The 15,330-nt window shown below is 32.7% G+C and overlaps 1 long non-coding RNA gene across 1 annotated transcript in view; it reads right to left on the bottom strand.

The window, feature by feature from the left end:
• Positions 1-2,151: 2,151 nt before the first annotated feature.
• LOC125066618 overlaps positions 2,152-15,330 on the bottom strand; it is a 77,768-nt gene continuing 64,589 nt past the window's right edge. The window contains exon 3 of the long non-coding RNA XR_007119688.1: positions 2,152-2,250. This is a non-coding gene — a long non-coding RNA (uncharacterized LOC125066618). The remainder of the gene's footprint in view (positions 2,251-15,330) is intronic.

Below are 15,330 nucleotides of genomic sequence, written 5' to 3'. Positions count from 1 at the left end.
ATATTTCACCACGCTGGTCCAATGCGGGTTGATGGAATACACATGTGGCAGAATTTCGTTGAAATTAGACACTGCAGATTTCCTCACGATGTTTTCCTTCACCGTCGAGCACGAGATGAATTATAAACACAAATTAAGCACATGAAAATTCAGTGATGCCTGCCTGGGTTTGAACCCGAAATCATCGGTTAAGATGCACGCGTTATAACCACTGGGCCATCTCGGCTCTTCGAGATAATTATAAATACAAATTAATCATATCAAAATTAGATTATTATTATTAGTTCTTGCTTAGATTTGAACTCGCAATATCTGTTAAGATTCACACACTCTAACTAATGGACTATCACAACAAGAAAAATGTAAAGTTTTCCAGTATCGGCTTAAGATATCGATTATTTTTTTGGCATGCAAGCTAAGCTTCATTCATCTTTTATACGGATTATATTTCCACCATCGTGAAGCTTAGCATAAAGAGATTGACAGACAATACCCGGGTAGGACTATTCTTACCTGGTTATTCTCCGTATATAGTTCGCATATATACCAATGCTTTTTTATGGCATTGGTTGGTGGACGAGCATATGGGCCACTTGACGGTAAGTGGTCACCACCGCCCATAGACAAAGGCGCTGTAAGAAATATTAACCATTCCTTACATCACCTATGCGCCACCAACTTTGGGAACTAAGATGTTATGTCCCTTGTGCCTGTGATTACACTGGCTCACAAAATGCTCACAATGCGTACCCAATACCTTTGATTGTAATTATAATTGTTCGTATCGATCTATTGTATAATATATTTTGTTCAAGTATAATATATTGTATAATGTTTATTTAATCTTTTTATTTATTGAGTAAAAAAAAAATTAAGTCTACGTGAAAACGGAAATAAAAAAAAAATCAAAATAACAATTTATGTTTACAGTCTGTTTGAAAGGTTTTACGGCAGTCGACTCGTTGGATAACTTTTAAAAAATATATATTTAGCGCATTTACAAAATGTGCGAAAATATTAATTGCTTTTTTAGTTGTTACTAAGACTTTTTTTAAGTGTGCAAGTGTGTGTTTGTGATAAATGGGGCATTTACGTATGTTGTATATCAAGATTAATTTCGAATAATATCTAATATATTTAATTATTACTATTATATAAGCGAGATGACATAGAGGTTGGAACTGGTGAATCTTTACCGAAGATTTGAGTTCAAATCAGGAAAACATCAATTTTAAGGTGCATAATGTGTTTACAATTTATCTCTTGTTCCGCGGATAAGGAATACATCGTGAGGTTTGCATGTGAATTTTACCACATAAGTAATCACCAACCCCCTGGAACGTGGCCAACGTGGTGGAATACGCTCCAAATCTTATCCTCAAGAGATCCTTGCACAGTTTAAAAGCTAAGCTTTTTATTGGATAAGTAATGTTGCATAAATACATCAAAAATAGTTTTGCAATACGAAGGATTCCGTATCGTCACGTCACTCGCGTCGCGCATAATACCTCATAACTATTATTTTATTTTTATTCATTTTTCAAATTATGGAATTATATTATGGAATATGCTCCAAACCTTCTCCTCAAAGGGAGAGGAGGCCTTTATCCTAGCAGTGGGACAATTACGGGCTGCTAATTTCAAATTATAAACTGCGATAACAAAATATCCCCAAACATTTTGTTTACAAAAGTATGGTAATAGAATCTCATTTATTCCTAAAACCTTAGAAAAACATATTAAGAAAAACTTTGTCAGTTATATATAACAAATGTAAAGCGATTAATAACGTATTTAATATCAATAATGAAAACTACGCAACACCAACTGCCGCTGATAATAGACACTCAAACATTCAACAAGTAGAGCTTGTAAACAAACGTACCTGATAACCTGCGGATGTCCGGTTCTCCTTTGGTCACTCCTGCGTTTCTTACACTCACTGTCCACTCTTTTATCACTATTTTCACGTATTGTATGATATCTCGGTTGGTAACTCTCGAGTTGCGTGTATAAGCGCGCGCGTGGCGCGTCCGTCGGGACCCGCTGCGACATAGAGTCCCCGCGACCGTTCTCCGTGGCGGTTCGAGCCACACTGTGGATTCTCTCAGCCACCCCTGGACGACGTTTTTCTTCAAACGCCATCCGAGGCGGCTTCGGCTGCATCAAACTGATCTTTTTCTTCTTAGCTGTAGAGGTCACGTAGAAGTAGTAGCCGTTACGATCCAGTTTCGGTGTCGTCGCTTTAACCTGAGAACAAAGATATATTTTTATATTCCAAGTCTCAACATATGAATACAATAAATAAATGTGTTTAGGTGATTGTTGGATTCAATTGTTACTATGTCGTAGGATATTTTTATAATTATATTTCTATATTTATTTATATTTAAAACTAGCAGTAATGCTGTGGCCTATGCCCTTATAGGGATTTACTAATATTCCGATACCACTTCAATTAAGCTTAAAGCTTGTAGCCAGTAGCCCAAGGCCTCACGTTCGAACGATCGAACCTGCGACTTTTTACAAACCATTGCATTATTGACGCTAGTATTATTATATTATATTATTTTAATTTATAAATAGCAAAACGAGTGAGTAATTTGATAGGTTTTAGGTACAAATTGTATATACGTACATTTTGTAGTACCTTTCTTTTATTTCCATTCAATTCTAAACAGCTCAAGAAGAGAACCGCTTCAAATTCACAAAAAAAAACTTGCTGTGAACATGCGTCAGTGACAAAAAAAAAACGATTATAGCTTAAGTTGTCAACAAAAAAATATATACATAACATTGTCAGTGACTTACAGAAATATTAAAAATCGTTCGCGTTTAAGCTAGGTGGAAATGATTAAATATCAATTAAAACTCTTAAACACTTTTGAATTAAAATTTTTCAAGGATATTTAAAGGTTAAAAGTTAACTCATAGAAGAAGCCAGAAGTTTTGGCAGATGATTGATTGATTAATAAATAACGTGTTAATTAGTATAAAATAAGTATCTACTCAGTAGTTACAGATCTATGTAAACAGTGTTTAAAAGGAGTCGTAAAAATCAACTTATGCAAAGTATCTTATGAAATTCGAGTGCCTTTAACTCTTGCAGTATGGTAAAGTAAAATGTTCAATTCAATGCTTAAAACCATTATTTTTCTCTCATGAATATAAACTTAGGAACACACTACTATCACTTTGATATTTTTAAAAGTAAAGTTCAAGGAAATTTTTCCACGGAGACAGCTGCCAGGCTTATCTTAAATTTTCCATAAATTCTGCCTTATTTTGACCCGATAGGGCCGCTTCGAGTCAAATGGTGTTCTATCAGTATACAAAGATCATAAAAGTTACAACGTAACGTATAACTGAATGATTTCAATTACTTTTGTTTTTTTCTGGTCTTATTTCACAATTGGTACACTTTAAAAAAAATCTTATTTAATTTTAGGACGTTTGTCCAACACAGGTACGTCAGTTCCATTGTCCCTTGTTCCTTTTGTTTAAACATTATTTATTATATATCGCTATTAAATTAATTATCAAAGAATTCCAGGAGCATCCTAGCAGATTCTGATAAAGGATCTTATAGAATGCTCTGAACTAATACACTTTAATTAATAACTATGCTAACTTATAATAAGTGATCATCACAGCTCTTATTAATCCTTTATATATGTGCCAATGCACCACTAATGTTCGGAACTAATATTTCTCTGACTCACTCTCATTCTTCAAACCGGGACGCAACAATACTAATTATTTATAGCTGTTAACCGCTGGTATTTACCTGGATGGTACTTACCCAGACGGACTTGCACAAAGCAGTACCACTAAGTAACTTCAAAGTAGCAAACTATGCTACAAGCTAAAATATATATACGTAAGTAAATTTTTAGCGAGAGTTTGTAGAATGGTATAACAATATTTGACTTGGCGCAAAAATAACTTTGAACGGTTCAATTCAGTGAAGTCTGATGTAGGATGGGGGATAGAATCTTCTAAAAAAACTCAAAATTATTTCCTACTATTTAATTATCATTATTCTTTACGTTACTTAACAGAAAGTCTCCTTATAGTTTGGTAAAGCAACATTTAGTAACGCTATATTTTTCATCTTCCTAAACAAATTTATATAGATGATTGGTTCGTGCGTATGTAATTAATAATTGATATTGAATTAAAATTACAATTTTAAGCAAATAATAATGACGAAATTTATGAAATTAGTATGAAAATGGCGGAACTATTTGTCAAATCCGTTGCTTTTACTGAAAACGGCGAAGAGATGAAACATGCAAATTGTTGCGGGGAAACAGCTCGAGGCAAAGAGATATCAAAGTAGGGATCGCAACGAAACTACAGTCAGCAACAAAAGTTGATGAACGGAACTAGAATCGGCAAAGCGAGAGACGCATATATGTTGAAGCAAAATTTTTTTTTGCAACGGTTTAGCCGACGTCGTGTCGTAGCCACCTGTACGTCGCGTTGTATTGAGCGACCGGTTAGTATTCAGAAAGTTGGAAACGACAGTGATAACATCAACGGTGACATGACGAATGGTATGAATAAACTTTGGAATTGCTAGTGATGAGTGATGAGTCCTATTGAGAACTGGGCCAGTGGGTACATGAATAGTACATTTCCCCTTTAAGTATAATCATAAGACTATTAAAAACTTTAGAGCAAATCAGATCATCAAACACGATGTTGCCAAGAACTTCGATCGTTACATGAGTGGTTACATGTTTAGTTATCATATTCATATTCTCCCGCCAAACAGCAACACTTATTGTACTAGTATTATTGTGTTCCAGTTTAAAGGATGAGTAAGTAAGGGTAGTTTACAAGTTTAGTTAACAAGGTTAGCGACATTGTTTATGGGTGATGGTGATCACTTATTTTTTTTATAAAATAGGTAATATTTGAAACCGAATGAACCTTTGGCTCCGGGATTTAGATAATGGTATACTTCATACCTTAAATACTCTTCATTAATCCATCAATTGTATTTATGAATCAATGTACAATCATAGTTAACAAGGTTGGCAACACATGAGCGATGTAAGGAATGCTTAAAATTTTTACAGTGCCAATACCAACAGCTATGGTGACCACTGACTATCAGATGGTGCATAGGCTCGCCCGCTATTTCATAAAAAAATGATATCCTATTTATTGAAATGGCAGATATATGAGAAACGTATTACTATTCAAGGTTGAGAAAATTGTTCTAAGGGATCACGTTACTAATTTTAAAGTTAATTGCGTTTAATGATTTTTAGGAAAAACTATAAAATGAATGGGAATTCCAAAAGACATGATTTTTAATCTTCGTAATTATCAAAATTTCGTACTATATTTAAAATCGAATACTTAAATTTAGTTTAGCTAAGAATTAATTGATAAAAATAACCTGAAATGTCCTACTACTGGATCAATACTGCCTCTTTTTTAAAAACAAGGTTTGAAGATTATTCCACCTCGCTGCTCCAATGCAGTTTCTTGGACATATGTATATATGGCAGAATCTCATTGAAATTAGGGACATGCAGGTTTTCTTAGCATAATATGGCGCTGGGCTGAATTTTAGATGCACGCATTCTAACCACTGAACTATCTTAACTAATTATTAATGAATTCATATAAATGTTTAATCAACGACTTAATAATGAAACTGAACCGTCACATCATTCCTAAATCATCCTTACAAGCTAAAGTTTTCATTAAATTCAACATCTATTATTTTCTTTGAATTTTTTATATAATCTTTTTTTATATATTTATTTATCTGAGTCTTAATTCGTTCCGAATTCATTAGGAATCTTTATAGGCAAGACATTAGACTTTCAAATCAGTCCATATATAGAAACATATAAGTAACACTAGTTCTGCATTTCTATGGTTACAGATAACATTGGGTATGAAAAACCCAGCGCTACAAAACAATTGTGCGGCTACACAAGGGTTTTATCTGAATACCTCACTGTCAATCGACTGTCGGTATTGTTAACTCGATTCGCTTTTCACCTTTCAAACGTTAGTTGCTTGCACTGTATAGTTTTGTCAATATTTTTTCACTGAAAAACTGGAAAGTTGATTGGCAACCCGATGGAAAAGAATATTGATTGATGAGAAGAACGAAATTGTTCCAGATATCGTTTTGAGTATTTCGATGATGCTCACATAACACGTATGTATATGCCTGAACGACATACTCGTAAATGTTAAGGTTTAAGGTAATTTATTTCCCTAAAGGATATAAAATTACTTATCATCGCATCTAGAAGAACTATTTATTGTTCATGATTTAATTTATTCTATAACTTACGCCATGTTTTTTTTTTATATTACTGATAAGAAAACCAGATTTTTTATGAATATTTTAATATAAAACAACACTATTTGAGTAGCGTGTTTCAAAGCTTATTCATATTTAATATACAAACTATAGCACGTATTTACCACTAAGAATATTGTTTTGATGAAGTAAAACTTGTACCTTATAACGCATATCATAACTCCAACAATAACACGTTGGCTGTAATAAGTATATATTTTCTATGGCATTGGTTGGCGGACGAGCATATGGGCCATCTGATGGTAATTGGGTATCACCACCGCCCATAGACAAAGGTGTTGTAAGAAATATTAACCATTCCTTACATCACCTATGCGCCACCAACCTTGGGAACTAAGAAGTTATGTCCCTTGTGCCTGTGATTACACTGTTCACTCACCCTTCTAACCGGAACACAACAATACAGAGTACTGTTATTTGGCGGTAGAATATCTGATGAGTGGGTGGTACCTACAAAGACGGGCTTGCACAAAGCCCTACTAGTATTATTATTTAAATATTATAAATACAAATTTGTCTTAATAATCTTTTATTTTTGAGTTCTCGATTGAAAAAATAAAAACGTATATTGACAATCTCGTTATGAAACCGGTAAATGTGGGCAAACATTTTTTTTTCTTATTCTGAGAGGTAAAAATATATTAATATATTTTTACGTGGCGTGATGTATTTCCAGCTTACTTTTTGTGCGTCCTCAGCACAATTTCATTAAATTAGAGATAATACTGTTATGAACGTACAGCAAAAACGTGATTCAATATGTTTGAGCAATCATTAAAGTTCTTCACAATTTTGTGAAATTATTTTCATTTATGGCTGTTTTTACTGACCTAATTATGTATTCGTTGGAGATATTTCTTTAAACGCAATTAAATTTAAATTTCATGACAGAATTTGAATGGAGAGATTCAAATGATATGTAATGCTTGATGGTATTTATTTATATCAGCTCTAATAGTAAGCACATACATATACTTGGTTACGTCCTTGAGTTTGAGTTTTTTTTGTACATTTATGTTCGTTGTTTCCAGCATTTTCTAAGTCAGTTAGACGAGAATTCTTGTCACATTAAGTTCAGTTATAAATCATATATATATATATTATTAGGTTCAATTTACATATTATTATCTTCAAGGAAGCGAAGGGAATCAAAAGTTACTAACGAGTATGTTATATTATGTGTAGTGTATGTGACATTACACATACAGAAAAGAAGACGGATACATATTACTTCTAAAAATGTATTCCGTTACACAGGAATTTTGCCAAATTTCTAAATTAAATTAAAGTTTTACCTAATTTAAAACATAAAATATAATATTCATACCATTATAAACAAAATGACCTATTAAAAAAAGCCATTATAAATGTAATTCAAATATATATTAAATATAATTAAAACCTCAATCTCAAACTTCATATACCTTTCAATTCACATTATCAACAAAATAAAGCGACATCTAATATTTTGTAAAACACGTCCTAGTACGAAGACATAAAGTTCAATTTCCTGTATCGTTGTGCACAAATCTATCACAATAGTCGTAAGCAAACCACTCACCAGTGGACAGAGTAAGCACAAAGGTAAACTGTCCGGAACCTAATCCTCGAATAGGGAAGAACGCTGAAACCAACTTGGAATAAATAGAGTCAGTTCGTTGGATACTATGTAATATTTGGTAGAACATTTACTTGACGGTAAATGTTTTACCAAATATTACGTAATAATTTAATTCCAAGTACAGTAACTTGGAATTAAATTAATTATCTTCAGAATAATCGGCATATTCACTTATTATCGAGTAAAAGTAGGAAAAAAGTTCTTGTGCATGTGTGATACACCACTACAGATATACACATTACACATGCACTTCTATGTCAATGGGTATAAATCATGAAATTAAAAAAAAAAACACGAATGTCAGGATGAAAGAACATAAACTAATACAAATTAAAAATAAATAAAACTTTGACTACTTACCTGTCTAGATAGACTTTCAAAGCTGAGAATGTATCGGAAAAATAGTGTCCAACGAATGAGTACTAAGTACACGCACTAGAAAATTAGTATGACATTATGACATTTGGCGAGTGTCAAGCGTAGCCATCACGCAACCAAGATAATAAGGTTAGTTCATTTGTTTTATTTCTTTTGTAGTGCGACACTCTTACTAGATTTTTATCAGCTTCGAATTTAAAAAAAATTGATGTATTTTTTTATGTTATAGGGGTAAACGAGCAGGAGGCTTACCTGATGGAAAGTGATTACCACCGCCCATGGACATCTGCAACACCGGGGTGCTTGCAGGCGCGTTGCTGGCTTTTAAGGAATGAGTGCGCTCTTTTCTTGAAGGTTCCCAAGTCGTAAAATATATACGTGAAACAGTAAAAATTACTACTAGAATTTCAAGTCTAATTACTGCAACAAGATAACGTAATAAACGGCTTAAAGTAAAGAGGTGATTGATTAGTTAAAATGCAGCGGCTGCACTTTCGCTAATGCTCATTTCGCGTGCTTTAACAACATGGAACAATTTAACTAGAAATGCGTTTCAGATTTACTTCACTTTTACGACTAGAATTTGTTTTTTAACAAATTATTCGATGACGTGTAAAATTATTATAATTATGATATCAAATATGAATTATTGGATTAATTTCGTTGGGTATTTGTTTTATAATTTTAATTGGCGTTTCGTGTATCGTATGGCAGCTTAACATTTAATAATTATAATCCTGTGAAATAACGTATACTTGTGAAAGCCTACTCGAATAATTTTGATTTTATATCGATGTTTTACGATATCGAAATTTCATAGCGATGTTTATGTTTCCTTATATTAACTCAAATAACATTTATCAATATCACGCTTCAGCATTATTTTAAATAAAAATGTATTACATTAATTAAAATAAAACATGCAACATTAATTAATAAAGCTCGCTTATGATGCGAGCTATTTACACCGAAAGTTTAAGTTTTCAGTTGTGATCGTAGGTTAGTCCGTCGTTTCCTGATATGGTTAGCAAGCTGTCTTGGCAACTTTAGTAATTACACTTAACATACAGATTGTGTATAGACGAAAGACATCAATTTTTATCCGACTTCAAAAAAGAAGGTTTTTTTATATTTGTCATTTACGAAGCTATTTATAAAACATTTTTCATTTAGGCGTTTAAATTTGAACGTGAATTATTTATTGCTGTCGACTGCAGCTACGCTCACGTTTAAGGAGTTAGTCGTCAGGTTAGACTTAAAAAAGTACCCTATGTCTTTCCTTATAGTTCAAACTTGCTTCATACCTAATTTCGGTTCAGTGGTTTAGCCGAGAAAGAGCTTAGAACAGACAGACAGAGTTACATTCGCATTTGTAATATTATATTTTATAGATAAATTTTCTCAGAGTATTATTTGAGTCAGTTTTTTTTTTATAAATATTTTATATTATATTTATCATAAACAATATCGTGTCTAGTTAAATAATAATTTCATTCAGTGGTTAAAGTTTCGAGAGCTCAGTGGATAGGGAAGATTTGATGGTAGGCCTTTGTGCAAGTCCATCTGGGTAGGGAAGGATATGCAGCTAATCAAACCACGTCGTTATACTGCCCGTATATTTTCTGACTTATTACGCCTTGAACCTTAACCACAGATCATGTAAGTAACAAACTTCAGCTTATAAATCTCTTCGTTATTAATTATACAAAGTAAAGTACATAAACGATAAAATCCCTTGCTTTGACTGAGACAAATGTTACCAAATAGGCTCTTTTCGACATCAAACGATCTCTCTTTTATTTCATTGTAAATGTAAAGCGATGCGCAAGAATTTAATTAGACATAAGTAGAAGAAAACAAAAGGAACGTTCGAAACAATTCATACACAATTGGATTTATACGATAACGCATAAACATTTTCAAAGTTATCTATCTGTTATTTAATAGAAATATTAGTGGTTATTGTTTGAGGTGATTAGACTTCGATATGATCTTTGATATGACCGATGATGAGCGTTAAAAAATATTTACATAATATAATACACTATGCTTGTACTTGTATATATATGTCGCAGGTAATTACCTTAATTAGCCATCGTATGAAAAGCCTAGCCACTTTACTTAAGTGTCTAGGCTGTTGATTAAAAGGCTAATTTAACCAGTTCGCTGCGACATATACACAGGCAGGACATCGTTTGTCAGGCAACAACTTCTGCCAGTAATTTTAGATCAGACGAGACTCCTTTTTCCTTAGGAGGATTTGGTTACTCTATGAAGCTGCTGCAACGCGGGTCGGTGGACTCAGATGGCAGAACTTCATTGTTGAAACACGAGATGAATTGGGAATACAAATTAAACATATGTAAACCCAATTGTACATGCCACGGTTAGAACTCCTCTTTAATATCATATCAGGACAAAATCTATATCTTATGTCATATAGTTAATCGTACTGGCAAGTAGACCACCTGATAGTATGCAGTCCCCACTGACCTAGACGTTATTATGCCCCTTGTGCTGTAGTTATATTTACTTACTCACACTTTACAGGTATGAAGGTACATAATAATACTAAATATGGCTATTTGGCGGTAGAATAAGTAATATCGTTTTGATTTCTACCCAGATGGGTAAGCACAAAGCTCTACCACCAAGTAAAGAGTTCTATCAATACACTAAAATTATCTCAAATCATAATTAAAGCAAAATGCGAACTATACCTCATAATAGATTATCACAACCCGAGACACTTTTAACATTTTAGAGGCCTCTTTAAATCTTTTCTCTGCCCTTTTAAACCCTTTGATAAGCTATCTAATGTGCAAATACTAGAAAATGCCTTGAACAGCTTTATTATAAACGAATGCTTAAGATCTCGTTAATGAGTTTTTTTTAGTTCTATAAAGACCTAAGACACGGCGACACTTGAAACGAATACCGTAACTCTTATTTTATTTAACATAAATGTTATTTTGTGACATCAATAAAACTCGGTATATCTTAACGTTATAAGATACAAAATTATATGTGAAGCTATGCTATGTTACAATATCTTAATACTTGTTGACTTTTTTTTTATGGCATCGGTTGGCGGACGAGCATATGGGCCACCTGATGGTAAATGGTCACCACCGCCCATAGACAAAGGCGCTGTAAGAAATATTAACCATTCCTTACATCACCTATGCGCCACCAACCTTGGGAACTCAGATGTTATGTCCCTTGTGACCGGAACACAACAATACAGTGTACTGTTATTTGTCAGTAGAATATCTGATGAGTGGATGGTACCTACCCAGACGGGCTTTCACAAAGCCCTACCACCAAGTAAACTTGACTTTGACTTGGTAGGATATATTATATAAATAGTATTTCACTGACATAACGTTGTATCTGAAATATTGGAAAAGTGTAACTACTGAGTTTTTCGTCGGGTTTTACGGTAGAATCTACATTCCGAATCGCTGGTAGATTAAATACATTTCTGTAAAATGACGATTGCATTGTGGGTGTAAAAGCCTACTTGAATAAAGTATATTTTTGTTTATATTATACTTTATTGATTAACGAAAATCAATATTTCACCTTATTCAAGTAGGTTTGAACAATCACTTTGATTTATTCGATTCAATGTACGAGTTACCACGGATTCTACTCAGAAGAACCTTCAAAGCTTCGTGTTTTCTCTTTTTAACTGACTTAAAAAAATAAGGTTTTCATTAGGTTTTTTTTAACGTTTGTTACTTCAGACCTGCGTCAATTTTAAACCTGATTTGCTTGGGATACTTCCCGTTTAACTTCAAATCAGAGATAAAAAATATAAGATGATTCATTTGGTAAATTTTGATACATAAGGTTATAATAAAATAAGTGTGATTCAAATACAAAAAAAGCGTCAATGCTTGTCTTTTAATAAATAAACGTACAACCAAACATAAAATCTGCAAAAAACATATTCATTCCGTCTGCTTGGTACAGATTTTCCTTTTCTGATAATTGTAGAATAAATTTATTTTACAGGTTAATATTATTTAAAAAAAAAGAACTTAAATCAAGTACTTTGTCCGTCCGTGAGTCGAAATCATTTATAGAGCATAGCCGTGTGATTACTGGCACAGTAGAACAGTACTACCTATGTAATGTATAAGAAAAACCAATCAAGGTGTAACGATTTCATGCAGTTTCTTCTCCTTGTTTTATCTTATTATTAAACTACATAGAACACGAATAAACGTAATAAATATTAAAGCATATCTTAGCAGTGCACGTAAAGCTTCGCCTTAAAATATGTGAGGTAGCAAGTACATACTCTCAAGGGAGGCATGTTAATGAGAAGATTAGCTCTTCTTACCTCAAGACCTCAGAGGGAGTTTAAGTGGTACAATGTTAGGGCGGGGTAGATCCGGTGAATGATTGAACGAGGTGACATTTATACGGAGTTTGCTGAATTATTTTAAGCACAATTTATAAAAACCAATTGTATTAATTTAATGGTAGCAATCAAATGTTTAAGTGCAACTTATTTGTGTTGACTTGCTCGGGTAAATGGCTAGTTTATATTGCTGCAGACTGGGTTTGAAGGCAGTATCGCCGAGGAGTTAATCATTATTGGGGTTTTCTTTAAAATCTGTGCCTCGGGAAGCATGAAAAGTTTTGGTCTTGCACCTAAATACTCCCTGGTCGTGTCGAATCGCTGTCGATGGCAGGACTGATTAGAAGAGTGAATACTACTATATCCTACGTAGTATAATAATCCATTTTGTGCTTGACAGAAATCGATTAGTACGACTTAATATGATGATGATATGACACTAATGACATAAATTTAGTTGAATAATTGGTGCCTGTAATTATTTATTTTTTTATATAAGTTGGCGCTTGAAGAAATATTAACCATTCCATTCATTGTCAATGTGCTTCTAGCCTGAACTGGAATTTTATATCCCTTGTGCCTGTAGTTACACTGGCTCACTAACCCTTCAAACCGTAACACAATATTGCTATTTGGCAGAATAACTGGTGAATGAGGGATGGTGGTACTATGGTATATAATAAATAAATAGTTGATTATACACTGAATATTTACACTATATATACTAGCATACAGATGATATAAAAATTTAAATGAAGTCACACTTGAATGTCAACAAATCCTGCATGAAATAATTCAATTATTTTTAACGAGTTATTTTATGTATGAGTAGCGAACAGCTGTATCTAATTATTTTGAGTGTCTGTAACGAGATTAAGCGCGTCAGAAGTGGATTCTGCGACTAACTAGTTTAATAAATAATCAGGTTATAATAAACATTAAATAGGAAACGTGGATTCCGACTCGAAAGTCACAATTTCGATTCCGAGAGGAGAATAAAACATCCTGAGAAAACTGTAGGTACCATTGTTTCACCATACATCAAAAATGCATGTATTTTTTTCGAATTTTGAATTTCGAATTCAAAGTCGAGTTTGATATTGATAAATTATTTAAAAGAACACTTCATCATTCTATTTATCGTTATAGACAGAAGTTCTTCGGGTTACAATAGAATGAACTGGCAGAAATTGTCACGTAAGGAAAAATCGTTGTGCCCAAGGCGACCATTTCCTCTATCTATCTCTATTGCATACAGTTTAATATAATATTATTTATGTTATTGTTTTAATTAATACGGGATTTTGAATAAAAAACAACAATTTAATTATTCTAAGACGTTTTTAAATTATTTCATTATGTTTACAAAATATAGCGAAAGCGACATCTCTTTTTTTCAATATATATATATTTTTATTGGAAACCGTTTACCTCTTAATAAAAATTTCAATTATTTATTGAATCATATTTTATTTTCATATTTTAAATTTAGAATTTCGAATTCAGTGTCAAGTTTATCTTCAGAAATTGTCTAAAAGCACACTGCGTATATTATTTCGAACAAATATTTATTTTTCACTGAAAGCCTTTTATAAAGTATTCTAAGCTGAAGTATTGTGTTACAGGCTGTATGAATAATCCGTAATAATGATGCATCGACGTCTAACGCTAAGGGAATGTCCCCACGTTATTTGTCAACGAAATACAAAGGAAACGAGTATTAATCTTCTATTGCTGTGCCGAACCAGCGACCCCTGGAGTGAGGCACCAGATTTTATTCACTGCTGCGCGTCGTGTACACCCTTGTTATGGACACACGGACGATAAGGACGTAGTAAAGAACTATATATTATATATCAACTGTTTTATTTACTATTAAGCATTGTGTACTATTAAAAATTCAATTAAAATAAAACCTAATGCATAAATACGATATACAAATTCTGCCAAATTGTTAACCTATTTTTTTCCCTCTGTTAAAAATGATTTTGGAGACGAACTAGTATTATAGTAAGGTTCAAAAACCCGTCAAAGAACTCCTTGTAAAGGTTGTAATCATATTAAAGACTTCTTAGATGTTATCATGCCTTGGGAATGAAAAGATTGACTCGAGGCCGTTTAAAAAATAAATAAATAACTCACAAAACACTTCTTTTAACAAAAAAAAAACACCGCTGAGTTTCTGCCACCGGTAAATCAAAGACAGTGTAATGCTTGTATAAAGATATTTGAATTTGAATTTGTATCAGTAAATAATATTTTTTAATAACTAAAGTGATTTAAAATTCATACTATTTTCACATATTTCATATATACATATATATATAAAGAGAGTTCCTTCTTTATTATAGTAATAATCTTGTTATTTAATTGTAAAAATGGATAAAACTGTCGTTCGATTTATTAGCATTCGTGATTGGAAAGCAACCGTGACAAGGCTGACGCGATTTATCAAAATTTACATTTTTCACAACCGTATTTAACCGTTCGTAAGAAACGACCCTCTGTCCTTTCTCAGCTGCAATTTTTAAGTGATTTCTTTTATTACGCAGTACGGACATGAAAAATAGTATATGAAAAATCCATAGTAAAAAGTGCATT

Source organism: Vanessa atalanta, chromosome 9 (assembly GCF_905147765.1).
Source record: "Vanessa atalanta chromosome 9, ilVanAtal1.2, whole genome shotgun sequence".
In the NCBI taxonomy this organism is placed as follows: domain Eukaryota; kingdom Metazoa; phylum Arthropoda; class Insecta; order Lepidoptera; family Nymphalidae; genus Vanessa; species Vanessa atalanta.
The sequence above is the reverse complement of the archived record's forward strand: the minus strand, read 5'-3'. Positions and strand labels throughout refer to the sequence as shown.